Below are 26,223 nucleotides of genomic sequence, written 5' to 3'. Positions count from 1 at the left end.
AATCTTTCCTCCACTGAATTTCTGGTTGTATCCCAGAATAAACCAGAGTTTATATAAATTAGACATGCTCTTACTGCAGGACAGGTGGAGTTAGAAGTGCTTCAAGGTGGCATCTTGTTGATAGATAGGAAGGAATATTTTTATTCTGATTCATAGTGGCTGCTTTAAAAATCAGAGACAGTTTGACTGTCTTCAGCATGAATGGTTTATTGGAGGGCAGGCAGGAAAAACATTGACAAACATTTACAATGCTGGCTTAAGGATGACTCTCCTTTAATTATGTGTGACTTGAGTCCCAAAATTCCTCATCTGTTGACTTGGTACCAGGTTTTTACTTCCTGCATTGTCCATTTGAAGTGGAACGTCAGAGGAAAAGAAACTGAAATTTTGTTGTCTTGATTGCAAAGGAAATCAGAAAGCTGAGAGAAGTTAAGCATTCGTCCAGAAAGTGCATTAACCCAGCTTGGATGTGCTCGTCCAGCCCCTCTGTAAGCCAGTACTGCTGGTTTTCTTTTCACCACTATATTCATTTTTCTTTATGTAAAATATTGTGTTAAGGTTCTCTCCAGGAAGAATGGAGGGCCACTTCTTTTCCTTTGATTAGCTACTTATATCCTGATCCAGAGAAATACCAGTGAACTGGTTGAATTTGGTGATTTTCATTGATTCCAATGAATAAATTAATTTCACATCCAACTGTCCCTGTAAGAGGAACACCCGCTGTTGTCTGCATTAGTTCATAGGTATGACTTGGCTTTATAGTATTGATTCCTTTTCAAAGTATGGGCACTAAGGATTACATACAGAGAGTCTTGATTCACTCCTGACTGCTCCGCTGGTGGTTACCATGACTTTGTGTGCATGGTTTTGCTTGTTTGTTTTGCTGTGTTTTGTGGTGGGGTCTTTGTTTGGTTTGTTGTTTTGTTTTTTTTTTTTAAATTTATTTTAATTTTTGCTCTGGAGGGGCAAAGGCCGCTGTCAGCAAGTTATCAGACTTAACAGATGATTGGGTTGGCTTGGCATAACAAAACCTCTACTCCTAAATAAAGCATCGCTCCTGGTATAAATTATCCTATAGTGTATTCTGTCAGTGAGGTCTGAATCAGTCCAATTCAAAATGCCAGGAAAAAGACATTCTTGTGGTAATTCTGGCATCCCTGAAGATAGAAAGTATTGGAAAATTTGAGAGAGAGCTTGTTCTCATGAAATACACAAGCCAGTTTTGTAACTGAGAAGCAGCTTGGAAAGTTCAGATAAGAAGCCAGATGTTGGCCCAAACTTGTGAGATTTGTTTGCATGGATCAAATTTGGCATTACAGCATGATTCCCAAATTAATTCTGTAATGTATAATCCAGCATGGGTCGATTTTCCATTTTATTCTGCATGACTTTTGTTCATTTATCATTATTAAACAATTTCCTGGAGATACTCAGGCTTAAGTATGTGTTTGTATGACTACCAGAATTGTCTCCGGTTATACAGACAGGACAGAAAATATTAATGCAGGTTAGAAGATAAATTTTTCCCCATCTACAGCACGATGTGTACCCTGTTACAGTCATCGAGGATTTCTCAAAGTGTACCAGAATATCTAATTTGAGAATGGTCCCAGTCAGGAATAAGATGCAAGGTTTATGCTTGGCATACTCATGTATAGTAAATTCCTCTTTCTTTTGTTGTTTTTAGGCTCAAGTTTTTAACATTGATAATACACTACTGGCATCATCCCTTTTTACTCTTTTGGTGGGAAAGGGGTATCCAAAAGAATATTTATTAGCTGATTTATATTCAGTTAACTTAATTTCCCTTTCATGGAGTTTTTAACAATGTTTAATGAGAGATGCAACTGAATTGCAGAGCTATTATCTCCCCCTGAGCACATCGAGGTCTTTCTTGAATTCCCATGAAGGTTTCTTGATCATTCACATTTTAATCCCGGCCCTCATAATTATTTTGTAGCATATGGAAAGTCCTGTAAATGCTAATTCTGGTAGCCTTTGTCAGGCTTATTTAAAAAATAGTTCCAGTCTCTCACTTATCTGCCTTAGTAGCTATTGTTTATTGGTGGTCTGTTTTTTTTTTTTTTTTCTCTGCCTTTAAACCCTTGCGTTGAGGAACCAAGACCACCCTGTGCTAGGCAGAGTACAAACACAAAGCAAAGTGCAGTCCCTGCCCTGCACACGGACACTTTCTTTTTATGTCTAAATGAGGGAGATTCTTCTTAACTGATCTGTACTCAGACCTCTCCAGACTCTCAGTTGTCACTTTAGCAGCGTTTAGATACCCTAGAAAGCAAATCTTCAGCTTAGGGAAAACAATTTAAAACTGAGCACCACTGCTGCAAAAACAAGCCTTGTGCTTGTTGGAAGCTGTAAAAAATTAAGTTTTTAAAGCCTACCTATCATCTCTGTGCTTAGGCAAAAATGTGAAGCTCTTTCTTCTTTGCCTCGCTTTTCCTCTCATTCAAGCAAATGGGCTGATGAATGCTTAGGCGAAATGTGCCCCTCCTTTTGTCTGTCTTGTTTTCTCGCCTTCTTTCAACAGCTGCTCTGTTCAGTGTTAAACAACAGGAGAAGAAAATGACTGCTAAAAATGAAGATATTCTATTATCACGTAATCCTGTAAAGAAGGATGTTCTGCTTTCCCCACAAATGGTCAAACTAGAAAGATTCCATGCTGGCCCTAGAATCTGTGATGGCAAGAAGAATGATAAAAGCACACTGAAATTACAAATCACTGCATTGCTGAGCACAAACTACTGGATGTGGAGCACTCTGTACCGTTTGAAAACTACAGCCTGGAGTGTGATTTTGTCGGCAGCAGAGGTTCAGAGACGGAGCTTGGGGATGTCAGAGGGCAGTTAACTGAACTAAGCTCTTTTCTAAGCATTCCTTGTTTTTCCTTTGGTTTTCCATACAGGAGCTTATACGTACACAGACATATATAGATACACATGCAGACACACAATGTTTAACAGACCGAGCATGAAGGCTGACCCGCCGCTCTTAAAACAGCAGCCACCACTCTGCAGGTTTTGCAACGTGTCCTCCCTAATGCCCCGTGTAACCTTGTTTGGGGTATTAAATGGAATATGACTCTTGGAAAGATACATCGGGTGCCTAGATGATGCCTTTCTCATACTGACACAGCTGGCGGAAAAAGTGTATGGGGCTTGCCGTTCTTTTGATCCAGGAGAAGGCATGTCCAGGCAGACCCCGGACGGCTTGTGTGCGGTGATCCCATCACCAGCGGGTGCTAGGAAGGATGGATGCGGCTTTATGCTGCGAGGGTGGACCCTTGAATGCTCCTTGCTTCATGCTCTTACAGGGAATGTGGGGAATGCTACCTAGTTGTGAAGACCAATGAAACAGCTGACACATCTATTGGGATTCCTACTCTTTCAACCTGAGCTTTCCAAAGCCTGGTGAGATATATCTGGTAGAGCCCTGTAGAGCTCAGAATGGCTTTTTATCCACGAGTCCTACTGAGCAGTATTTATGTAACTTGGGGCAGGATCCCCTGTGGTTTGATCATTGGGTATGACCCAACCCAACTCTCTACCACTGCATGATCCCATATAAAGACTAGAGGCGTGCTGTGATTTGGGATGACCGCGGTGATTAGGAGAACTCCTCCTGGAGGGGCATGGGAAGCTTAGGAAACCATTGCTGCTGCTTTGGCTGGCCCCAGCAGCTCCATGGATGCATTCAGACATCCCAGATGTAAGCAAATAAAAGCCATTTGCTTAGGTTCCCCCCGTGCCTTTTTTTTTTTTTTTTTTTTTTTTAACTCCTGCATCTGCTGTGTTGCACAGTCTTCTGCCTGCCTCTACAAATGAGACAGTAATGGAGCAGATTTATTAAGCTGATAAAGAACAGGAAATAACAGTGGATTTAGTGGACTTTGAAGACAGTTCTGACCTCTGAGGAGCACAGCATGGTGTGCTGGAACAAAGCTGAAAGATAGTGCCCTTGGTCAGTGTGTCCAAAGTCATGGGGAACGTTTGAAGTCATTTAAGAGAGACTCACTTTGCTTATGTTTTAAGAACACCTTGTCGTTTTGCTGACTCTGCAGCAAAGCCCCTATCTTCCTACCTCGGAAACAAAGTACAAAACCTTTAGTATGCTAGTGGTGCAGGTCCCTCTCAGACCAACACTCAGTTTAGTTCTTAATTTACCATGTTTTTTGCTTACTGAGAGGAGGTCAAGTGGATTGAGGCGCTTGGGTAGTGGCAGGTGTCTGGGGATGGTGAGTCTGGTGCTGTTGCAAACAAATCTCGGAGCTCACGGCTTGCTTTGTAGCTACCAGGCGGGGTGTGATGAGCCGGGGCTTACACTGTCGTGTTACAGAGTTGGATGAATTCTGGGAGAGCGCTTGGGTAAGAAATCTAAGTGCAGGTTTTATGGGAACAAGTGCAGAGAAGTCAAGTAATGCCCATGCATTTAGAGTAGCTAAAGGTATCGATTAATTTTGCATTGAGTTTTTAGGTATGAATCCTGCCTATAAGCAGCACTGTGTGCCCTCTTCCTTGGAGCTTTTCCATGCAAACACTGCTATCTCGTGCTGTAGCTGATGCCTGCAGCACTGACAGCCAAGTCTTGTGTGCTGTCCTATTTCTCATCCCTCCCTCTTCCCCAGCCCCTCCAATTTTGTTTTCTTCTATTTAAGAACTATAAATTACTACAGTAAACCTATTACTCTCTGGGGTTATGTTTATCTGTTGCTGATTTTACCGAATGGAGCTGTGCAACAGCCTAAATGATAAGACCATGTGAATTAGGATACTAGGTCGTGTTGGGGGCTTTTAGTTTCTGCTAAGTGGAAGAGCAAATACTGCAAGCTTGAAGAAATATAAGGGAAATGTTTACTGCAGCCTCTATGCATGGAATAACTTCAGGGGATGATGCAGATTCGCCAGCCCTGCTGTACCTCAGTACACCTAGGTGAAACACGGTGCAGCTTCCTGGTACCTAAGTGGAAGATGGATGTTTGGCACAGCACAGCTTGACGCAGCTGTGACCGCGTGCCTTGTCCCAGCAAGGTTGTGCAACGGGGGACAGTGGCAGCGGGGAACGAGGACAGAAGGGAAACGACCTTCCAGTTCTCTCTCCTCCCTCCCAGGGAAACCTGGGCCTCGTGAAGTCACCCTGAAGCTAAAGCAGTTTGAAAACTCACCGAGTCAACCCACAACCCTTGCCAGAGACCAGAAATCTGGTTCTCATTTCAGTTAATTCTGGTTCAGCCACCAAACCCCCTTTGTATTTGGCGCTTAGGGCGATATTCCAGCTGTTTATTTTAAAAAGGCAGTCTGGCTGATGCCTTCTTGGGGGAAGAGCCTTACTCTTACGGGGGATACCAAGCCTGGAGAGTCCTCTGGCTCCGCAGAGGATACTTACATTCAAATAGAAACAAGCAGAGCTTTTTACTGAATCGAAAACCCCCGTCTCCGGTGCGTTTGCTGGCTGACTGCTGCAGCATCTTATTTGCTGTGCTCTTGTGGCTCCCTGGCAGTGCTCTCCGCTGTCGTGTTTCATTGTATGTTTTCCGTGAACACAAAGGCATCTGTGTTAATCTCTCATTTTCCAGGCGATTCAGTGTTCTCTTCCAGCCTCTGGCTCTCTCCTTTTTCTCAGCTCTTTCCCAAGGTGGAAGTCAAATTTGGTAAAAACGAGGAACGAATGTATGGTAAGGGGGACTGACCCAAGTTTTCAAGACTTGAAAATTACTGTGAAAGGAAGACAAATGCATTTATGCCCTTCTTTATTTCTGTTTGATCTTTTTATAGAAAGTCGGATCCAGCCGAGCCTGTGAGTCTCCATGACTGTAGTAAGTCAGGCAAGGCAAGAGGGACTCTTGCATTTTTTTTTCTTTAGCAAAACCTGTAGCATTCTGGTCAAATCCCACCGCCTTAGAAAGGCAGCAGATTATTTCAGCTTTTGAAGGCCTACCTGCAGACTGCTCCATCACTGAAGAAAATGCACTTGGGGGGCTGTGGGGGAGGGAGTGTTTTCCCTTGTCTTTGATTTTGTTTTTCACTCTTAGAGAGCTATTTTTGTTCGTGTATTTTTTTTCACTTCCTTGAGCATCACTATCATATCGGAAACTAACCTTTTAGAGTATCTTTCTTCTCCTGCCCTTTAATTAGCGGATGAGAGCTACCAAACATCATGCCACAAATATTTCAGCAAAACGGAGACATTCCTGGTGTATCTATAAGGTAAACAAACGGAAGGAAAAAAACATGAGTTTTTTTTATAGCAGTCGTATAATATTAATAGTAGACTTTCAACTTCTTCTGAGGCTTCAGAATTAATTTTGAGGCAGGGAAGTAATTTTTTAATTACCTTTAAATACAGTGCTGAGGAGTAAAAAAAGCTGTGTTGACTCTGCATGGGGAATGGAGCAGCAGTGACCTAGACCGTCTTTCCTGGCGGACTGCTGTGTTGTAGTAGTCTCAGTGAGGTCTTCAGTATTCAGAGTCGGATACCAACTCTGTGTGAAACAAATGGAGTCTGCCAGCCTTTTGTGGCGTCTTGTAAAAGCCTTTTTCTCCCTCATTGTTTGAAAATGAAGGGAAATAGGGAGGAATTTTTTGAGTCGTCTAGCATGCTGCTATGAGATTATGTGGAAATGCTTTTGCTACTCTTTAGTTACCCATGAATGATTGTGCCTAGAACATATCCTGAGAGAACATATGCTTCTGGTTTTGCTTATGCTTAATTATCTTTTTTGTGCTGCCTTCCCACAGCACCTACCTCAGTCAGATTTTGGTCTGTAAATCCATGGTTGAGTCTCCATAGTTTGAGCATAATGCAAAAACCCCCAACAAATAATAATTCAAAATCCTTAAATACAACTACTTTTATGCTATTTTGTAGATGCTTAGGAGCCTGCTCAATAGAACTTGGTGGAAAAAATTGTCCAACTTGTAGTTAATTTTTATTGAGGTGCGATTGTCCTTGAAGCTCAGAGAGAGTTTTCCCTGAATAAAGAGTCTTGAAAAACTATGCTTAGGCTTGTGCAGTCTCTTGAGCAGCTTTCAGGTTTGGGGTTTGTGTTTTTGGGGGTTTCCCCCTCTTCGTTCTCTTTGCGTCTGAACCCTTGGCAGCTTTCCAGCATTGTTCTCCGACCTGCTGTGAACGAGTGCAGGAGCGGTGCTCTCGCCGCTAATTCAGCAGCGATTCAGTGATAACTTTTGGTAAAGGTTAGAGACGCCAGCTGAGGATAGGTTCAGAGTCACCCACCCGGCCACATGCGTCAGCTTGTGGTTCCTCCCCATTGTATGCACCTGTTTCTTACTCAGTGAAGGTGAGCGCTACCAAAGCTGGTCATTGCTCTTCAGGATCCTTCCGATTCAGTTTTTCTTAGTGTATTTTTTCTTTCTTTTGTTGCGTATGTGGAATAACTGATGCTTCGGTGTAAATACTGTGGCCCTGGCAAAAGCCTCTCTCTCTCCCCCTTCTCGTTATAAATGCTATACAGATGATTGTGTCTCTGCGTAGTGCAGAACAGTGACAAAAAAGATTCCAGGTAAATTCATCGTCAAAGCACTAACTAGCCAGTATTGTCCACCAGCACAGTTTTGATAAGCCCTACAGTGTGCCTTAATATCCAGATTCTTCCTTCTCTTTGGTTATCATCACCTAACTTTGGCTATTGTTATGCAGAGTTTTAATAAGATTTCCCAAAGTTTGGTTTCACATGTAGCAAAATCTTCTGGTTGGTTGTGCTGCTGGATCTGAAATCCAAATCGTGTTGTCCTTCAACTACTTGTGATCCTACGCCTGCAGTGTTTCCTTTGCTTTCATGGAAGCTTGAAAATTCTCCAACTCCAATCTTTTCTTGAAGTAGCAGTTTTGTTCGGGTTTTAAATGGCGACTCCTACTTGCATAGGGTTGTTACCTGCTTACAAAAGGGTTGTGGAAATAGCGTTAAAAACGACTGTAGGTTTGCGTTCTTGCGCCAGCAGAGAGTTGCACTGAGGCTTTTGCTGGATGACTCAGATAAGGCACGGCAAAGATGCTGCGCTGCCATTCACTTCACCAACTGCTGTTGCTGGTTAAAATATGGAGAGGCACCCTTTGCCGCAGCTGTTTGATACTGCCCCTGCCCCTCTGCCAGCAGCGAGTCTTGCGTGTGTCTACTTAGCAGAATAGACTGAGCACTCCCTAACCCACTTCAGGCAAAATCGGAAAGCTCAGGTTAAACTGTGGATGGGAGCTGCTTGCATGAGGATGACTGTGTTAGTGCTGGTGTGGCTGCTCCTCCTCTGCCCTGGGCAGGAGGGATCCCTGGACCTGGGCACTGCTTTAACCCTCCCACGTGCATCTGCAAAGGGATCTGTTTGCACAGTGTGACAGTAAGCAGAGGCTTAGGCTGGTTTAAATAAATCCATTTAACACTAGTGCAGCAATCGTGTTCTGGCAGAACTGGAGTGTTCCAGTGAGCCTGGATAATATGTTAGTTTGCAAAATGTTCACCTTTAAATTGCCCAGTATTCTTTTTCTAGCAGCACTTTTCCTCTCCTCTGCCTGGTGAGAGGCTAACACTTGGGGGTTTCATTTATGAGTGGTTTTTTTTGTCCACGTGTCTTGGTACATGCTCCCAAAGCTCACAGAGCACTGTGCAGGTAGCAGGCTGCCTGTGGTCTCTCAGCAGGCGGTAACTCTTCCTTTGCTGGAAACAAACTCATCCATCCATTCATGTGTGAGTATGTCAACAGTCATGGAAATTGCGGTAGGAATGAAGACGTGACAATGAAGTCTCTCAGGACAACCTGGCAAATTAAGACGGGGAAGACACCACCACCCAGAATGAAAAGGATCTTATTTTTAAAAGTTCAAGGTTGTGTAGAACTTTAGCCAGGTTGGGAACCAGTTGGGTAGTCCAGGGTAACTCATTGCTTTTACCCAGTGGAGGAGAATGGGGAAGAAGTTTTAGGTTTTGGTTTGGGTTTTTTTTTTTTTTTTACTGAGAAATCAGCATTCCTCCCCCCCCCCCCCCCCCTTCTTCTTTTTGTAGTAAGGGTGTTTCTTTTCAGTTCAGCTGATACCAGTTTAGCCCTCAAGATGGTCTTGAGGCATGTTTGTATGCTCACAACAGTGGCAGGTTGGGACAAAGCAGTGCCGTGACAGTTGATGAAGTGACATCATATTCTGGCTGTAGAATGACTGAAGGGAGACTCTTAGTGATATTGCTGCTGTTGCAGTTACTTGATCATGATTGTACTTAAGTAGCTTATTAGCAGAACCATTGTATTAGACTTTACATAAGTACATGGAAATAGACACTTAAAATGCACATATATGTATATATACACACACTTACGTATGTATACACATTCTAAGTTAATAAAAAATAAAAGGTCTAGTAAGAACTCCTTGGAGTAAGAAGATAGCTAGAGCCAGTGCCAGTGAGGATGCTACAGCCTCCTTCAGTCCTTCAGTAAATGCCCAGTGTCAACTGGCATGATCTAAGTCTTAATGGTATATAAAGTATATATTAGAGTTTTCTGTGATTAAACTGCCAGCCATCCTGGTGGAACAGCTTCCAAATCACACTCTTCTCAGCCGATAGGCTGGGTTTTCTTCCTTGATTTCTTTGCAGCTGATGAGCCAAACCAGCATCACACCTGCCTGCCGTTCATCCGCCTGCTTTGCCGGTGCCAGACCAGCTGTGCAGCAGCAGTTGCCATCTGTCTGGGGTGAGGACAGATTGCTAGTACAGAGTCTCAGGAAGTAATTAGAAGGCGAATTTAATTTGCTCTTCAAGCACGTTGAGGTCCAAGTAGCTCTCCCTCCCCCTGACAAAAGAATTGGGGGGGGCGGGGAGGAAAGAAAAGGATAGGAGGGAAATATAGGGAGGAAAGAGTCGAGCTGCATCCTCGCCATCTGTCCACTTGGACTTGCGCAGCTGCTCTGCCATTGACAGGTTGCCGTCTCTCCACCCAGCGCAGACAGCCAAATGACTTGCATCGTGAACACAAACCACTGAAGATTAATACTAGTAAATAGCCTGGTCAGGATAAACTATACCCAGAGGCAGAGCCTTTAATGGCTCGAAAACCTTCAATATCCTCTTCCTTCTCCTCTCATTTCTCCCTTCTCTCCACCCCAGATTTTCCCAGAATTTGGGAGCCAAATATAATTTCAGTATGTGTGCTTTTTCTGGATCAAATCCCATGCCTCTGAATGCAGCACCATCAGTTTTGGAACATTAAAAGGTTACCTAGAAGCAAAGGGGAATGGCCAATTAGAGCTACAGTGGAACTACTTCTGTGCTTAAAATTAGTTAAGGATGTGCTTAAATGCTTCATTAGCTCAGGGCCTCCATCTGCTACCTGGCGCTGCACAGTTTCTGACAGTCCAGCTCCAGGGGCATGTGGAAGATGCCCTCCTTTTATTTGAGAAGAATATGTATTTTGCATCAATTGCTGTGGAAATGTGGAAAATGGGCAAACATGGATTTCAAGGTAACAAATACTTGAAACTCAACAGAAATACCAAGGGTGAAGTGTGCTTTTGTGAATGGCTTTAGATACCTTCCTTGAAATCTCAGTTAGGCACTCAGTAGGTATCTGAGGGGTTGCCCCAGCGCAAGGTGCGTGGAGTCCACCTCTCCTCTCCCGGAGGCGCAGGCTCTTCAGGGTGGTCTTATAACAACCTGAGACCTGATCTAGTATCTGTTGACATCGGTAGAAAAATATTTTGTGTACCCAATACAAAAAAAATCCAGCACACTGCTATTTTTGGTTTTCATCTCCTGGTATTACTAATGATCATAGAGATTTTCCAGAGATTAGTCACTGGCAAGTGTCCCTTCCTGAGCCTGAAGGACCATTCAGGCAGGTGTTAATCTCCAAGAATAGCTCTGCACTTGAGTCATTACTGAAAAATTGAATATTGTTTAGAGGCTTAAGGTGTCTCTCGTAACTGTTCAGAGAGAGATAATGGGATGACAGTTTTTACATCTGTAGTATTTGCACTGTAGGACTTTAAATTACTGAGGGCAGGAGCACAAAGAGATAGCTGAGTTGAATGCAGGTGCTTTTTGTGATAGTTGTGTAATTGCTGCTACTTCTATTTACCTCTTCTTTTTTTGAAGTCAGTTTATTTCCCACAAAACTCTTCCCTACATACTGCCTCCAGCACACCAAGTCCTGACATTGCTTCACAGTTTATCTAGCTTCTGCCTGGTTTCAGTGATGGAGGATCAATGAAGCCGTGAACTTGCTGAGTTCTGTGTAAGTCCAAGCCCAGCATTCTCATCTCCCCAAACTTTGGCAACTGAGAGATTAGAGACCTGGTCTGTCTCCTCCCAACAGCAGCTTATCCTCTGCTCTCCAGGCATATCATCCTCATTAGAGAGGCGTCAAAAACTTCTTTTATGTCCTTTTCTCCCTTTATTCTCAAGGCGTTCAGCCAGCAGTACCTGCTTTGAGAATGGCAGCAGATGCAGGCTGTGGAGCTGTATTCTCATGTTACTGGGTTTCCTCAGGAAGCTTTTGACTAAGCAGCTGCTGGCTCGTGTGTAGTCAGAAGCTGAATCTGAGAGTGTAGTAGAAATGTCAGAGGAAATATAAGAAGTCGCTGCCTGCAGCTATTTGCTACCTTTCTTCAAAATCTGCAAGGCTGGTAGAGCAGAAAATATCTTGGTATTGCATCTGGCACCTTCACCGGAACCTCACCTTCCTCAGCAGCAGAGCTGACACCACTGGATTTTGTGCAGGACCAGAGTATAATGCATTCCCTCTGCCAACTTTGCTTTGGTAGGGCAGGGGAAGGGGCAGAAGGGGTAGTAGTGTCATCATTTCTTACATTTCTCTTTGCAGACTTGGAAACCATCTGTAATGAGCTTAGGATGTACTGCCTTCTTACTGTTCTTTTCTTTTTTTTCCCCTTTTCCCTCACATTATTAAATGGAAGTGGCAATTACTTCTGCTTTCAGGATGCATGACTGTAATGACAGTAGAGTACTACCCATGTAAGGATTGCACTCTCTCTTTTTTTTTTCCTCCCCCCTCCCCCCTCCGCCCTTGCAGTCCTAGTGATCCTGGAAATGGAGAATTACAGTGTTTCACATTCCTTTTGCCCAATCCATGCCACCCAAACAAAATTTTCTTTTGCAGCCAGGGCTTTGTGAGCATCTCTTGTAAAACTCCACTACAGGTCCTGCATATGTCTCTAATCTGGTGCCAATGCTGGCATCGTTAGGCTTGGTTATCCCTGCTGTGGCCATAAGTAACCCCAGCTCTGCTCTAAAAATAGAGAAATGTGAGTGGCTTTTGCTCTGGTGTATGCCTGAAACGTGCTGAGCCAGAAGCTTGGTGGTTTGAGCGGAGAAGTCCATGTTAATGTTGACGGGCCTTAGAGCATGTCTAGCAAAGTCTACAGATTTGTGAAAAGAGACAGATGAAATTGTCAAGGGGGTTTGTGGGTTGTGACCTTGTCATTCCTTTTTGCCATGCAGACTTGAAATTCTTTCTGTGTTGGAAGTCACTTCTGGCTCCGCTTCGCTGTCAGATGTCTGTCTCTCCCTCTCCTGTTGCTTCTTCCAAAGCTTGCTTATTGCTGGTCCTGCCAGGAGCGATGGATCGGCTGAGAAGGGTGTGATTTGTTTCTCTAAGCTGGTTATGAGTCTCAGTTGCGCAGGATCCATCAGTCTCTTAATCTCTCCATAGAGGGTTGCTGTTGTTCTTAATAGGAAGCTACTGTTCGTGGCGGATGTTTTTCACGTAGGCTTCAGAAGCAGCTACTTTAAATGTGGTCTGGCACCTCTGCAGACAGAGGCTGAGCACTGGGCTTGGAGAGGGGCCGGGGTGAGGACGGCTGTGGGCAGGACCTCCCTGTGGTGCAGGGATTGCTTATAAATAGGGAGACAAATTGAAATGTTCCCTTTTTGGTTTTCCACCTCCCGCAGTTCTTGGGAATGAGGAAGGAGGCCAGTAAGAAATGTTGGCATTTTAGTATTTTAGTCAAAAGCAAAGGCAGCTGAAGGGGAATGCCTCTTTTTTCTTCTTCTTTTTTTGAGAAATTTTGCCGCAGAGATAGTGCCAGGTTGCTGTGCAAAAAAATCCTCCCTGGATTTGCTTGGTGTTCAAATACAGGGGTAAAGCAGTTGACAGTCCCTGTCCGTGAGATTGCCTGAAGTGACTGAACGAGCAAAGGCTCAAGTGAAATTCTTCCAAAATGCCCTCGTTTACACTCACTGCATCCTTTCCCAGTAAAACCCTTCAAATGCTGCTTCAAAAATTCATGAGTTTGAGCGCTTTAACGGAAGTGAAGGAGAGACATTTCCCGTTTCATCCTGAAAGAGCCTGTGGAAAGTTCAAAGGGAACTTTTAGTGTTTAGTTATGCTGCATTCACCCATCCAAGAACTCTTCTCCCTGAGTTACCTGAAGCTTTAATGTTTTATTGAGATCGCTGTGGGATGTTGACTTTCATGTGAGGCTTGTAAATGGGCAGCCTGTAAAACCAAGGCACTAATATATCAAATATGAATTTAGCTTAAAATGATGGATGTTATGAATAGGATTTTCCAGTCTTTTCCTGCTGAAATCGCTGAATATTTTTCTTTAATTTTCATTAAAGTAGAGCCAGGGTAGTGCAGAAAGATTTAAAAATCTCAGTCTATAAAGACAGTTATGAATTTGAGGAGCACTGCCGTTGGGATTTTTTGTCTGTTTTGTTAAGTGGTAGTCAGCCCTTGAAAAATATGTTATTGTTCTACCTGCATGATTAAATTCACAGCCTGCTTGTCTGTGTAAAAACACTGGCAGTGATGCAGTTACATTTGCAAGCTTTGCTTGTGAGATGTTTTCACTCAGCTGAATACGAATTAAACTTGGGGTGCTGTGAAGTCCAGTTCACAAGGTGCTCTCTGCAAAATGGAGCATCGCCACTGACATCTGTGGAAGCACGCTTGCAGTAGTCTGTGTACCACTTGTCCGTGCAATCAATTAGTCCTTTCATTTAAGATTCGGTCTATGGGAAATGAAGAATGAGGGAGGTTTTAAATATGAATTATTGGAGTTTTGAGTGTGGAGAAAGTCATAATCTGCGATGGGAGATCTTTTGGTTCTTTTAGACTAGGTTAATCCTGTAATTGGCCCCTTGAAGTTTCATTTTTGTTTTTGGTATGTACTAGCTATTTCTTTGTCTCCATGGAGTTAAATTTGACACTTTTTAATGCAGAGCTTTCTACAACTTTTTCATCTGACTTCTTTTAAGAATAACTTCAAGGATTTTCAGGAGAAATTATCGCCTTTAGGGTTCCATCTTCTTAAGTTTATGTCCTCAGAGATATAAAAGCAGATTAAGTGTCACTATTGCAGCAGAAAAGAAACTCAGCAATACATGCAACAGAAACAGACTGTCAGCAAAAAAAAATTCAGCTATGAGAAGTCAGCATTAAAAACAATCTTATTATTTGTCTGAGGTACAATGTTGCCCCAGGGAAAGTCAACAGGGGCTTTCCTATCCATTTCTGTAGCCAGAATTCATCCTTTAGCTGTAATTTGAATTTATAGTATGAGCTTTAATTCCATTGAAGTGAAATATTTTTTTAAAGGAGAAAGATCAGGGAAATAATGCCCAGAAGACATACTACCCTCTTTTTATCTCTGGCAAAAAAAAAGAAAAAATACTTTATAGCTGCAAATCTTTCACAGGTCTGAAAGAAGAGTGAACCAAGGTGCTTCGAAAGCCAGTTGTAGCATAGGCTGAACCCCATGGTTTTGCTTGGTGGGACCAGCTGCAGACTGGCTTGTTACATGGCTGGGGAGGGGAAGGCCAAGAGCTCAAAAGGCCACTTGCTTCACAGACTGAAATAAGGCTTAGCTAGCCCAAAGAAAATGTATACATATGTAACTCAAGGAATAAAGCCAAGAGTACAGATGGTACTTTTTATATCGACTTCATTCTTCCCATGCACTCTTTTCCACACTTCCGGTTGATTGAGCTGAGCTTGCAAAACTCTGAAAGTAGTGACCAAGCCTTTGCCATTTCCAGCCATTGATATTCTTCCTGGTCATTGCAGCCCCAAATCAAAATCTTCTAATAGAAAAAGGTTCGTAATGGTGCTGCTGTGGGTTTGTACGTGACTGACCTTGATCACGTCAGCCCGCCAGGCTGATTGTAGTTTAATTGCAATCACCATTTCCAGCCAGTGTGTTGATTCTTGGCTTGCACCTTTGTAGACTGCAGTCACTGAAATGATAGAGCTTACTTGCCAGCCACTTTACAGCTGAATTGAAAGACACACGCAGTAATACCTGAAATTAGAGTCCGTGTGACTGATTTCTCAGGCCGTAGCTGGCTGAGCAATAGGTGTAAGTGGGGCAACTGTCAGCTCCACTGAAATACTGATTTACAGCAGCTCTCGTTGTCAGTCCTGAGGAGGAACTGACATTCCCTTCGCTGAGCAAGTTCATGCTGTATGAGAAATGAATTTCACCCACACTCACAAATAAGTTAATTTTAAAGTACGGTCACTTAGAAAAGGAGGGCAGTTATATTAATGTATTCTTTATAATGCACCTGTGATGCATGATCCTGTGTTTTTTTACCCTATATTTTTGAATATTCTCTAGCATTTGGACAACTAGCCTCTCTGCCAGAAGTAGCATTTTAGATTTGAACAAATTCCAAAATAGCTGTTTTTTCAAGCGGCATCACCAGCCATGCTACACCTTTTCCTCCTCTGCCTCACATGCAGAATATACCTGGAACTCACACTGCCATGCAGCTCAGATTAGAGCTGAATCTGGGTTTGTGGCACCTTTGGAGTCAAAAAACCTCTGGAGTCGTGTTTCTTTCCATGCTGGTCAGGAGGTCTCTAAAACTACAACGTGAGGCTTATGTCTCCAAAAGTATTTTGGGTCTTTCACAGTGATTCTCCTCAGAGACTTGTATTGCTGCTTTCCCTATAGCATGGTGGAGGGATGGGTAAGTAGTTCTGAAATTCTGCCTGTGGGAGATGCCTGGTTTAAGGCATGGTATCAATACTTGATAACAAAATGCTATATGAATTCTTGATTTGCTTTACCTGCCAAAATAACATACTGATTGCTCAGCTGGTGTGAGCAATATGCTTAATTACAGTCTCCTGGAACTTCTGTACAACAGCATCATGGGTTGGTTTTTTTTCAGGCATTCTCTTCTTCCCTTTCCCCTGAACCTATAAATAGTTTAAGATATACAGGCCATTAGATGAAAGCAAGAGAAATGTAATTCACAAGTTTAAAAAAAAATGATTTATACTTCATGCATGCATTGACAGAATAGCTGAGCTTTGATCGTCAAAGTTGGGTTGATTTAAATAAAGAAGGCAGTGGAGTTTTATTCTGAAATAACCCCCTCAAATCCTGAAGGATAGCACTGTGATGTTGGTTTACTACCCCAGCTAATCAAATTATCACAGGTTATAGGCAAAATGGAGGATTTTTTTTTTATCTGCTAGCACAGAAATGTCAAAGCAGGATCTCCAAGCAAAACACTGTTTTCATACCCATAAGCATCTACTATTTTGAGAACCAAATAGCTATTATTATCCTTTCTGTCTGTCCATAATATCTGTCTAAAATCAGTGGGATTTCTCATATACTTTAAACTAGAAGATTAAGAATCTTCTTCAACTTGCCTGTTAAGCAGGGACAAAGCCAAAATTCATGGCAAGGCCTATTATTTTAGATACGTACTTCGACAGTATCCACTTCCAGCTGAGATCAATCGGTCATAGCTTTTGGAAGACCTCAATGCCCTGACCACTCTAGCAGTTTTGGCAGACGCTTTTAATATAAACCCAGCTATATCAAGAAAGCTCTAGTGTGACAGCTTGCTTTGCTTAGAGTGGTTTTTCGTATACTCGTGCAACATATAGCTGTGTCCACGGGAGTTTTTGTTGGTATAGCATGTTCGTATCCAGTGTACTATGCTCATATCTTGTGGTTTTGCTATACATCCCGCACTTCAAATTTGTTCATCTGTCATCTCCCAGATGCACACATGTCGCTGAAAAGGTTGCTTTCCCTACCTTGCCCCTAGGTATTTAAAATACCAGTTCATGGCTGTAGCCTACAAGCTGCAGATAATTTCTCCCATTCTTCAGGCTGTCTGCTGAGCTGCTTGTGCGTGTGCTCCTCAACGCATTGCAGTCAAAATGCACTGACTTCGCACAACACTGTTATTTAAACTAACACCTCTGATTTTGACTAAAATAAGTGGTAACAGAATGAAGCTCACACCCATAGAGCAGAAAAAAGGTGGGAATATAAGGGTGTTTCTTAGTTCTCTTAAATGCAGGAAAGATTAACCTTAAAATATATATATTTGTAAACACATGCAGTTATTTACATCCTGGCAAAGCGGGTATGAAATGCCACAAAACAAAAGCAAGAGTGGTTTGTATGCAGGATAAACTGAGCCAAAAAGACATCTATATATTCGTAATCAGATTTAGCAGTGTGTTAGAGCTGGTGCTAATGACTAAGCGCAAGGCATGAAGAATTGCACTCAGAATGTGGATGCAGATGTATGTGGATACTGCTGTGTGTCTCTGTATGTTTTTTTTTTTCATAATAGTGTTTATATTTATTGACCAGTAATTTAAAAAAAAATCTTTATATTATGAAGATGTTTGTATTGTAAGCCACATAATTATAAATTTTGTGCTGTACCAAGATGCCCGCTCTGGAGTGGTTTATTTTGTTAATAGTCATCTCAGAGAGGCACTTCAAGACCAGCTCAGGACAGGCAGTGATATTATGACCATCATTTGAAGCCCTAAAGAAAGAATTTCCAGTATTTCTAAATAATGCATTTAAGACTTTTCTAGGCCTCATAAGACAGCTGCTCTCCAAAGGTGATCACTGCAGATTGCGCAGCCTATTTCAGACCTTTTTCTGTCACCTCTTTAGTGCTGGAACACAGAACTACTTGCACTGTGTGTGCTCACGGAAACTCTCTTATCCTCTTCAGTGATAAGCATAGCTCTTAGCGCTGGTGTCAGTGAGTTGCTCCCCCTGAAGAAAATAAAACAGAAAAGGGAAAAGTGCAAGAAGCAGCATTTAATTGTCAGTGATGAGGTGGAACAGCACTGATTATTGTACTACTTGTACTTCTGTGTCTGTCATGTATGGGCTTACTAGTGCGCTCTTGAGAAACAACTCCTAGAATAGCAATACTTGCAATACTACTTTTTGTTCATCTTTTGTTGCAGAGCTGCCTTTATTGCAAGGCAATTGACTTTTTCAACCAAATTGTATCGCCTGTCAAGAATTTTCATGTGACTATTGGAAACCTGCTGCCAAGAATTTCATGTGACTATTGGAAACCTGCTGCAGAGTCTTCCCTATTTGCTATTCACTCCTGTTCTCTTCTCCCTTTAGCAGGTAAGCACATGTTTCTGCAACACTATTTTCAACTGGAAAATGTTTCCAATTTCAGACACCCGGAGAGTTCGTTTTGTTGGACTAACTAGGGTTAACATCTGTCTTCCAAAATTTCCCACAGAACCCACTGTATTTTCTGCTATAGAAAAATATCTGAATAACAATGCAGTACTTTGGGATTTTTAACATCAGCTCATGTCAGTCTACATCCCCCTAGCTTTACTGCAGCTTAAAAAATGGTATGCATGAACTTTCAGCTGTGAATCTATTTACAGCTGAATCAGGGTTGTAAGCAAGCAATATAGAAAATTACTTGAATTTCTGCACTCTGAGAGGAGCCTCTAAATAACTTCATGTCCTTGGGAAAAAAGCCCTGAAGTAGAGAGCCAGAATGGGTGATGCAAAAGCTCGGGTGTTACCCATCACGGTGACCTCGAGCTGAATGAGAGGGTTCAGATACTGTTCACCAAGATCATAGTCAGACAACCGTTTCAGAAACAGATTAAGCTGCCCTGGCTGACTGTGCGCTGAAGCATATGAGGAATTCTCAAATGACCTATATATGATTGATGTATACCTAGGTGTGGCAAGAAGAGGCACCAAACAGCTGAGTGGTAGTAATATCTTACACAGCTGCAGCTATTTCTGCAGAGGTGCTTGGCACAACCCTCTAGAGTTCCTTAATATTCCCGCGTTTGAGATACAAGGTTTTTAGGAAGGAGGAAATTTTTACAGATTTCTTGAAATCACTTGCAGTAAATGCTAGTTATGAAGGGAGAGTGTGTATGGGGGTGTGTGTGCATTTATGTGAAAGGAAAGTAAATGTGCTTAATCTGTCTTTGATGTTGCTCTGTTTTTCTTTTAACATTATCATCGCATGTAGTAGCTCTTATTTTTTCAAAGCAACTTAGAATTTTTCTCAGAAAACAATTGCCAGTTTTCTCCTCCAAAAGAATTTTCTTTCTGAACACATTAAGGCACTTATTTTCTCTTAAAGATTTATTTGCTTTATCACTAAGCTGCAGAATCTAATCTCTGCCATCGCTTCAACTTTTTTTTCCCTCTGTTTTTTAAGCAAAGAGGCCTTTTCTAAAGGATTCACTCTTGAAAACTTCTGGTTTGATTTACTTGGCAGTAATGCATGCTTTCTTCCCAGTTTGTATCAAGCGGTAAATGATGGGAATGCCTGTTCTGTGCTACTCCATTGCCATGGTAGCTGGATTTTGCTACAGTGGTTACTTGGTCTCATCTCAGGCTGCAGGGGTAAATGGTCCCCTATAATCTCCAGCTCCCACCGGGGCCTTGCACCGTAACCCAGTGCAAGGCTGTGACGTACAGCAGAATTTAGCTTGGTCTGTAAAATGGGTGCAGATGTTTAAAAGTGAGAGAAGTCATTTTCATTTGTGCTGCACTTTTTGCCATAAGGATTTCCAAGGTGGTGTTAGCTACTGCCTTTCTGGATTCCCTGAGAAGTGAATTAGTGGTATCAGTAGCAGAGAAGGGGGTATTGCACAATGGGAACTTGATAGTCCCAGGTCATGAAGAGTATGGGTATGGGTATAGCTTTTCTCCTTATAAATGGTTCCTCTGGAAAGTTGAGGGAAGAATCTGGGTATAACTTAGTCAGGAATTCCCTGCTACCTCTGCCCACGTTATTCAAGCATACCCAGAAAATATCTGCTCCTGAACTTTACAACCTTCTCTAAAACAAGGACCCATGTCTGCTGTTAACTAAGTCAGCAGCCTACCGATTAATCTGTTACCAAACATGAGTTCTGTCAGCAGCACCTCCAAATACAGCTGCTAGGGGGATTCAGCCACTGCCAGCAGAACTAAAAGCTGCTCTAATGCTTCACTGAAATATTTTGAGAAGTTCAGTATGAACACTCTATCTTTTTGTTCATTGTTAAACTTTTTATTCTTGGTATTCTGTGTAACTGCCCCTCAGAGTAAACGGAGACACATGTGCATGCCTTCTGCTTCTGGCAGAGCATTTGCAAACTATCCCACTGTAAACTGTTTATAGCTTACTATGCAATCTGTAACCTTACTATGATGGACAGTCAGATCAGAGTTCCCACCATAGGAGGGAGGCATTATTAGACATTATGCCTTGAGCAACTTAGCAAACACTCTGTCAGGGTGGTGGTGACTAGAGATACCAATGCCTTATGAAAAAACACTGCCTGCCTGCTGCAAACCCAGCATTTTATCACCACTTGGGTTTTTTTCATTGCAAAAGACATAACTTACTGGCAATATAATAGACTTTAAGTGATGCTTATGGTTTTATTGTATTCAAATTTTATATTCCAACAGTGTACATATTTTCACAGTTACATTTATTATTTGCTCTTCATTGTGGTATGATATAATTTAAAGTTCTTAGGAGTCTGGTCCTACTGTAACAGGGACCATAGAAAACATGTATTGAAGGTTTCAGGTCCCCATTAGTTTGCATCTGCAGGCCATGGCCTTTGTAAACGGTTGTACATAGGTTTTACTTTCTGGATGTGTCCCATACTATTCCATGGAAATGTCACAGGTTTCAAATCCAGCACATGCAGAAGCCTTGGCATGGCAGGGGCCTAATCAGAAACAGCAAAGTAATATATTTGCTGTGCTCACAAGGAGACAGAAGTCAGTAGGAGAGTGTTGAGATAATAAAGGAGATTAGCAATGTTTACTATGTCACAGCTGATGAGCACTCAATCTGTTCATAATTAGTATTATGAGAAGTTCCTGGCAAAGTTGTAACTCTTTCTTTGCTCCCTTTTTTCTCCTCTTCCAATTCAGATGAGAACCTGACAGTATTTTTATTTATTGTTTAATTCTCCTTGTCCACTGCTGGAGTGGGTGTTACTCTCAGCTCAACTCTCTCCTAAAATTTCAGCGGATTCCCTAGCCAGAAGATGCTCTTAACCAGCAAATCCCACTTGCCTTTCTGTTGAGGCTGTCCCAGGAAGGCTGCAAAGTTTGTCCTTTTCTCTCAAGCCCACAATGCCTTTGGTCAGCAGCAGACTCTCCTAGAAATACTCCTAATTTAATATCTCCCTACTTGAAATACCAACTGAGCTTGAAAACCAAAGATAGCTCCCAAAGGTCTCTTCATCTAGGGTCAGAGCGTGTACTTGAGGAAATGAAACATTCATTAGTTGGTTGCCAGATTATTTACACTTGTATCATGATCGATCAGGCAGTAAGAGACTGGGGATGACATTCATCTCGTCTAATTTTAGGTATTTATAGCTTGGAATACCATATCCATATCTGAACTGCTCACATTATGTTCTCTTTATAGTTGGTGGAGAGAACAGGTACGTCCCCAGCATGACTTTCCTGACCAGGTTTAAGTATCCTGTATAGGATGTGATGAAGTGCACCCTGGATGTGCCCTGTTTTCTCCAGCAACTACAGAGTGAGGTCTGGATTTTCCTGTACATCTCTACTTGTGAGACGTACATATCCCACTCCTGATGTCCCTTGCCTCATTTCCTAGTAGCTAGTGCTGAATGAGCTTAAAAAATGGAAGGCCAAGCTAGAGTGACTGAACTTTATCACAGGAGAGTCTTAATTCCACCTTCCAGTTCTGACCTGCCAGGTCACTACGCTGCTGTCACTGCGGTCATGAGTATCTTGTCTCTTCACAGCTCTTATGGATAATTTAATCAAAAGGAAGGAATTATTCCAAATGTTACTCCCAATTTTCTTCCTGATACTTATTTACCATCTCATTAAAATACAGACGGTAGTAAAGTGTAGATAAAAGCATAAGTATTCTATCTATAGATCTACCTATCTAACTGTATGTGAAATAACAGCTGAAGTGTTACATTTATTACATTTAACTTTGCTATAAGTAAAGGAAGGTGAAAATAGTATCTTTCATTCCTCTTTTTCCCCAACTCTACTCGAATGCAACCCAAACAGCGTTCACAGATCTAAGCAAAGGAGGACAGGTCACCTCACTGAGATCTGAATAATCTTCCGAAAGTTAAATAATGAGTATTACCAAAATAAGGCTTTAGAAAGTCATATGCCTGGCACAAAAAATCATGATGTGGGCTTGAAAATGGATTATTTTTTTTATTTCTGCAGAACTTGTGTTCTGCATTTGAACCAAAATGGGACTTCTAACTGTTTCAGCACCTAACATTGATGACTAGATAGCATTTCTTGATAAAAGTGTAAGAGAAGTGTGAAATGCAAGTGGGTCCTGGTCATATTTCCATTAAACCTCTCAACTAGGACTTAACAAAGTATCTAATAATTTTGGATGCCTTTTGGTTTTGGCTAGAAAAGTTTAGTCCCTCTCATAGGGAAAGACAGTTATACAGTATTAAGGATTCAGCCTTTAAAATGTAAGGCTCCTATACTTCTTTTTTAACACTACAGGGTACCAACTATAGAGTTGGAAAACCTTTTGCCTTAAAAAAAAAAAAAAAGCTTCAAAACATTTGAACCAAGAAGATTATCTGTTGGAAGCATTAGGTAGGAAGCAATACACTACAGTAAACAAACACTGAAACTTTCTATTTTATTCCAGCAGAATAAGTCTGGATGCGTTTACGTTTCAGACGACATGCTAAATTCTTGTACTAAACAAACCGAAGAAACCCAAATGGAGTCAATGAACCAAAAACCTGGATTCAAAAAGCCATTTATCTTTATGCCAGTCTGAGTCAAAAGTTCAATTCTGGATACTCTCCTTCCTCAGAGCATTCAAATCTGGACCCAAAACTTCATTGGAGCCAATCTCTTAAAACAGACGACTAATAAAACTAACATAATGACACGCACATATATACACGCGCATATCTCCTTTTTAACATACGGAGCATTAGCTGGGGGCCAGGACTGTTTTAGATTTATTTTATGTATAAAGTGATTCAACTTTCCCTTCCCTGTCCTCCTCCCTTCTCCCAGTCTGGCCAAATCTTTATGCTGGTTCCTACTGCTGCATAGCCAAATACTGCAGAAAGGAATACAGCTTTTTTTTTTTTTTTTTTTTCTTTTTGGTAGCAAAAATGTGAAAGTTTTTTGTTTTACTTTTTTCCCCGTGTTCATCAATCAAATTAAACAGCTTAAAAATTGATGCAAGCAAATGTCATCCAGAGTGCCCTTGTGCATTTTATAATTGCGCCCAGCTGTGATTACAGTCCCACAGAATATATTTTTGCATTTTCTTTTCTTTTGGTGCACTTCACTGGTGATTCACTTCCTAGAAGGGATTCACCCCTTTTAGGAGAGAGAGAATTCACTGGTTTCATGACCTTTTATTTCTGCAGTAGAAATGGGTGAACTCACTTGGAATAAATACAAACCAAGCCAAAACATTACATAGGACAAAATTAATTTCAAATCTGACCTTTCTGAGTATGGGGGGGGGGGGGGGGGGGGGAGAAAAAAAAAAGGTGGTGTTTCTCTGTCTTTTGACCAGTGCCCTACAATTTGCAAGCACCAAAATACCACAGCAGGGACTAAAGCTTTATGGATGCATGTCCTGGTGAAAAGCAGATGAATGGCAAAACGGGAAGGCTCGCAGTGCTGTGGCCATTTTTCAGGCACGCACTGGGAGCGTGGTGGGGAAGCCCCTGCGGCTGTCTGGAAATGCCCGGATGCCCCGGCTGCTTTGAAGCTGCCAGTACACCTTGCCACTCCGACCCACCTCACCACCACCGCTTGTGGTGGCTGTGGCTCAAAAGAGTGGGAATTGAGAAAACCAGCACTTAGAAACATACCGCTGTTTTTTGCCCCCTATTCGATGAGGGGCTGTGGACAAGAGAGCAAAAGTGTGAGGCAAGGAGGTCCTCTTTGCTTGCCAGGGATACGAGTGTCCTGCGGGAAGCGTCTCCCACCAGGAGGGGTACTGACCTCAGATTTTTGTGGCCCTCTCAACAGGGGGTGACACGCCACTGGTCCTGCAAGCTGCCTGAGGGAACGGGGGACCAGGGACGGGCCCTTGCCTGTCGCGTTGTCCCTGCTGCCGCTGCTGCTTTCATGCCATCTGGAAAAGCAGAAGACGGACATCTTTTATTAAAAAAACCCCATACATGACAGAGCAGTGTTGCGGCAGTTAAGCTGTTTCAGTTGCGGGGCCGCTGGCCTCGCCCTCAGGCGGCGGGGTCTCGGCGGGCTGCCCTGGTTGCCATTTTGTGTCACCTCCTCCGAGGCTGGCGCGGCTGGGTCGCGGTGGCGGCCGACACTCCCTGCCCTGCTGCCGGTGTCGGGGCGAGGAGCGGGGCAGGGCCCGCGGGGGGACATGGAGCCATCACCTCTGGCGACCAGTAATAAAATGGCCGCCTGGGCAGCGTCTCCTCAGGCCAGGCGGCGGGAACGTGCGTCCTGCCCGAAGGAGGCCGTAACAAGTCGTGAGGGACTCTGTCAAAAAGTTAAAATCTGGTTAAAAGCAACGTGCCTGGGTGCATGCCTTCACAGAAGTTAGGGTGCATTTTTTTAATTGTTTTTTTTGTGTTTTAGATGGCTGTTTTCGGGGCTTCCTCCCCACGCGCCCGGCGGGTGGGGTTGCTGAGTGCTGCCGCAGCAGCCCCTGCGCGGCTGAGGGGGCACGCAGGCCTAGCTCTGCCTGGCCACCCTCCCAGCCGTCCTCATCACCTCAGGTCTTCACCCCTTCGGGTTTCATCAGGCTGAAACCTGGCATGTGGCTCCGATGGGCTTGAAATTTAAAAAAAAAAACCAGGCTGACACAAACAGGTTTGTCAGTTTTTAAGAGTCAGGGTGAGCAAAGGCTGTAGTTTCTCTGTGAGGCTGAGATTTGTTCGTCGTCCTGTGATCCTCCCCTCAGCGATCACCATGTCTTACCATGAAAATGTCAAGTTGGTGAATTTCAGTACCAACCTATTTATAAACACCAAAGTATCTTGAAAGGACTTGAGGCAGGGATTTGAGCACAGAGCTGACCACAGTCCGGGCTTCCCCACTCGTGAGAGGGTTTCAATTTATTTATTTTTTCCAGTGACGTTCCCAAAATGAAGTATGCTCTGCAGCAGGCAATTCAAGCAAGTGCTGGCTGCAAGCCTGGGACTGACTACCTGGCCTGTGGCTTTCTCTGTGAAGGAGCTGTGCACCCTAGAAACATGGCCCAGGGTTTTCAGTACCAGGATGACAGCAGTCCAGCAGAACATCTGGGAGCCTTGCTCGAGATAAGTCCTTCAGCCTTTCTGCTTCAGAGTGGGGGAGCTCAGTCTGTGTGGGCTTTCAAACTGCTGGCCCTGGAGCGGCAAGCTTGAAAGACCCTGGATGGCTCTCAACTCCAGATGCCAGGAAGCCTAAAACCTTTTTGGTCCCAGCAGTTTTCTGAAAGGAAAAAAAAAAAAAAAAGAATTTTAGTTTTCCATATGTTTAGAGAACTTGAACTATTTTGCAATAAAATATATAGCCTGAGTTTGGAGAGCAGATCATTTGAAATGACTAAAGGAAGCCTGGTGAACAAGCAAGCTGGAGCAGCAGGACTCATCAGGAAAGAGAGAGAGGAAAGATACCACATTGCTGCTGAAGATGCACAAACCTTCTGAATGACACCACTGTTCTTCCACCGCATCCCTCAGTACCTTGAGGAGGCTGGTGTTTATGCTGACTTCAGGGAGGGAGGAGTACCTCGACTAGTTATCTAGTTGTTGCTACCTTGTGGGGAAAAAAAAAAATTTTCTGGAAGCAAATGTAATGGAGTTTGCCTTACCTGCTTGATAACAAGGCAGTCCTTCAAGGTGATAACTCAAACGGTGATGTAATGTTGATGTCTGATTGAAGATTGAGACTGGCTAATGAGCTGGAGTGAGAGTGAAAGGAGTTTTTCCAAACCTTGTCATGGAG

The 26,223-nt window shown here is 42.8% G+C and overlaps 1 protein-coding gene across 7 annotated transcripts in view; it reads left to right on the top strand.

The window, feature by feature from the left end:
• PRR5 (proline rich 5) overlaps positions 1 to 26,223 on the top strand; it is a 94,833-nt gene that overhangs the window by 5,506 nt on the left and 63,104 nt on the right. For 6 of the 7 annotated variants that reach the window (XM_030040947.2, XM_030040948.2, XM_030040944.2 and 3 more), the window contains one exon: positions 18,219 to 18,390. The exons of the other annotated variant lie outside the window; for it this stretch is intronic. The gene's annotated coding sequence lies outside the window, so the exon portion shown is untranslated. The remainder of the gene's footprint in view (positions 1 to 18,218; positions 18,391 to 26,223) is intronic. 7 annotated transcript variants of the gene reach the window in all.

The sequence above is a fragment of the Aquila chrysaetos genome, chromosome 17, assembly GCF_900496995.4.
Source record: "Aquila chrysaetos chrysaetos chromosome 17, bAquChr1.4, whole genome shotgun sequence".
In the NCBI taxonomy this organism is placed as follows: Eukaryota; Metazoa; Chordata; class Aves; order Accipitriformes; family Accipitridae; genus Aquila; species Aquila chrysaetos.
Note: the sequence above shows the minus strand (reverse complement) of the source record. Positions and strands in the feature narration are given on the sequence as shown.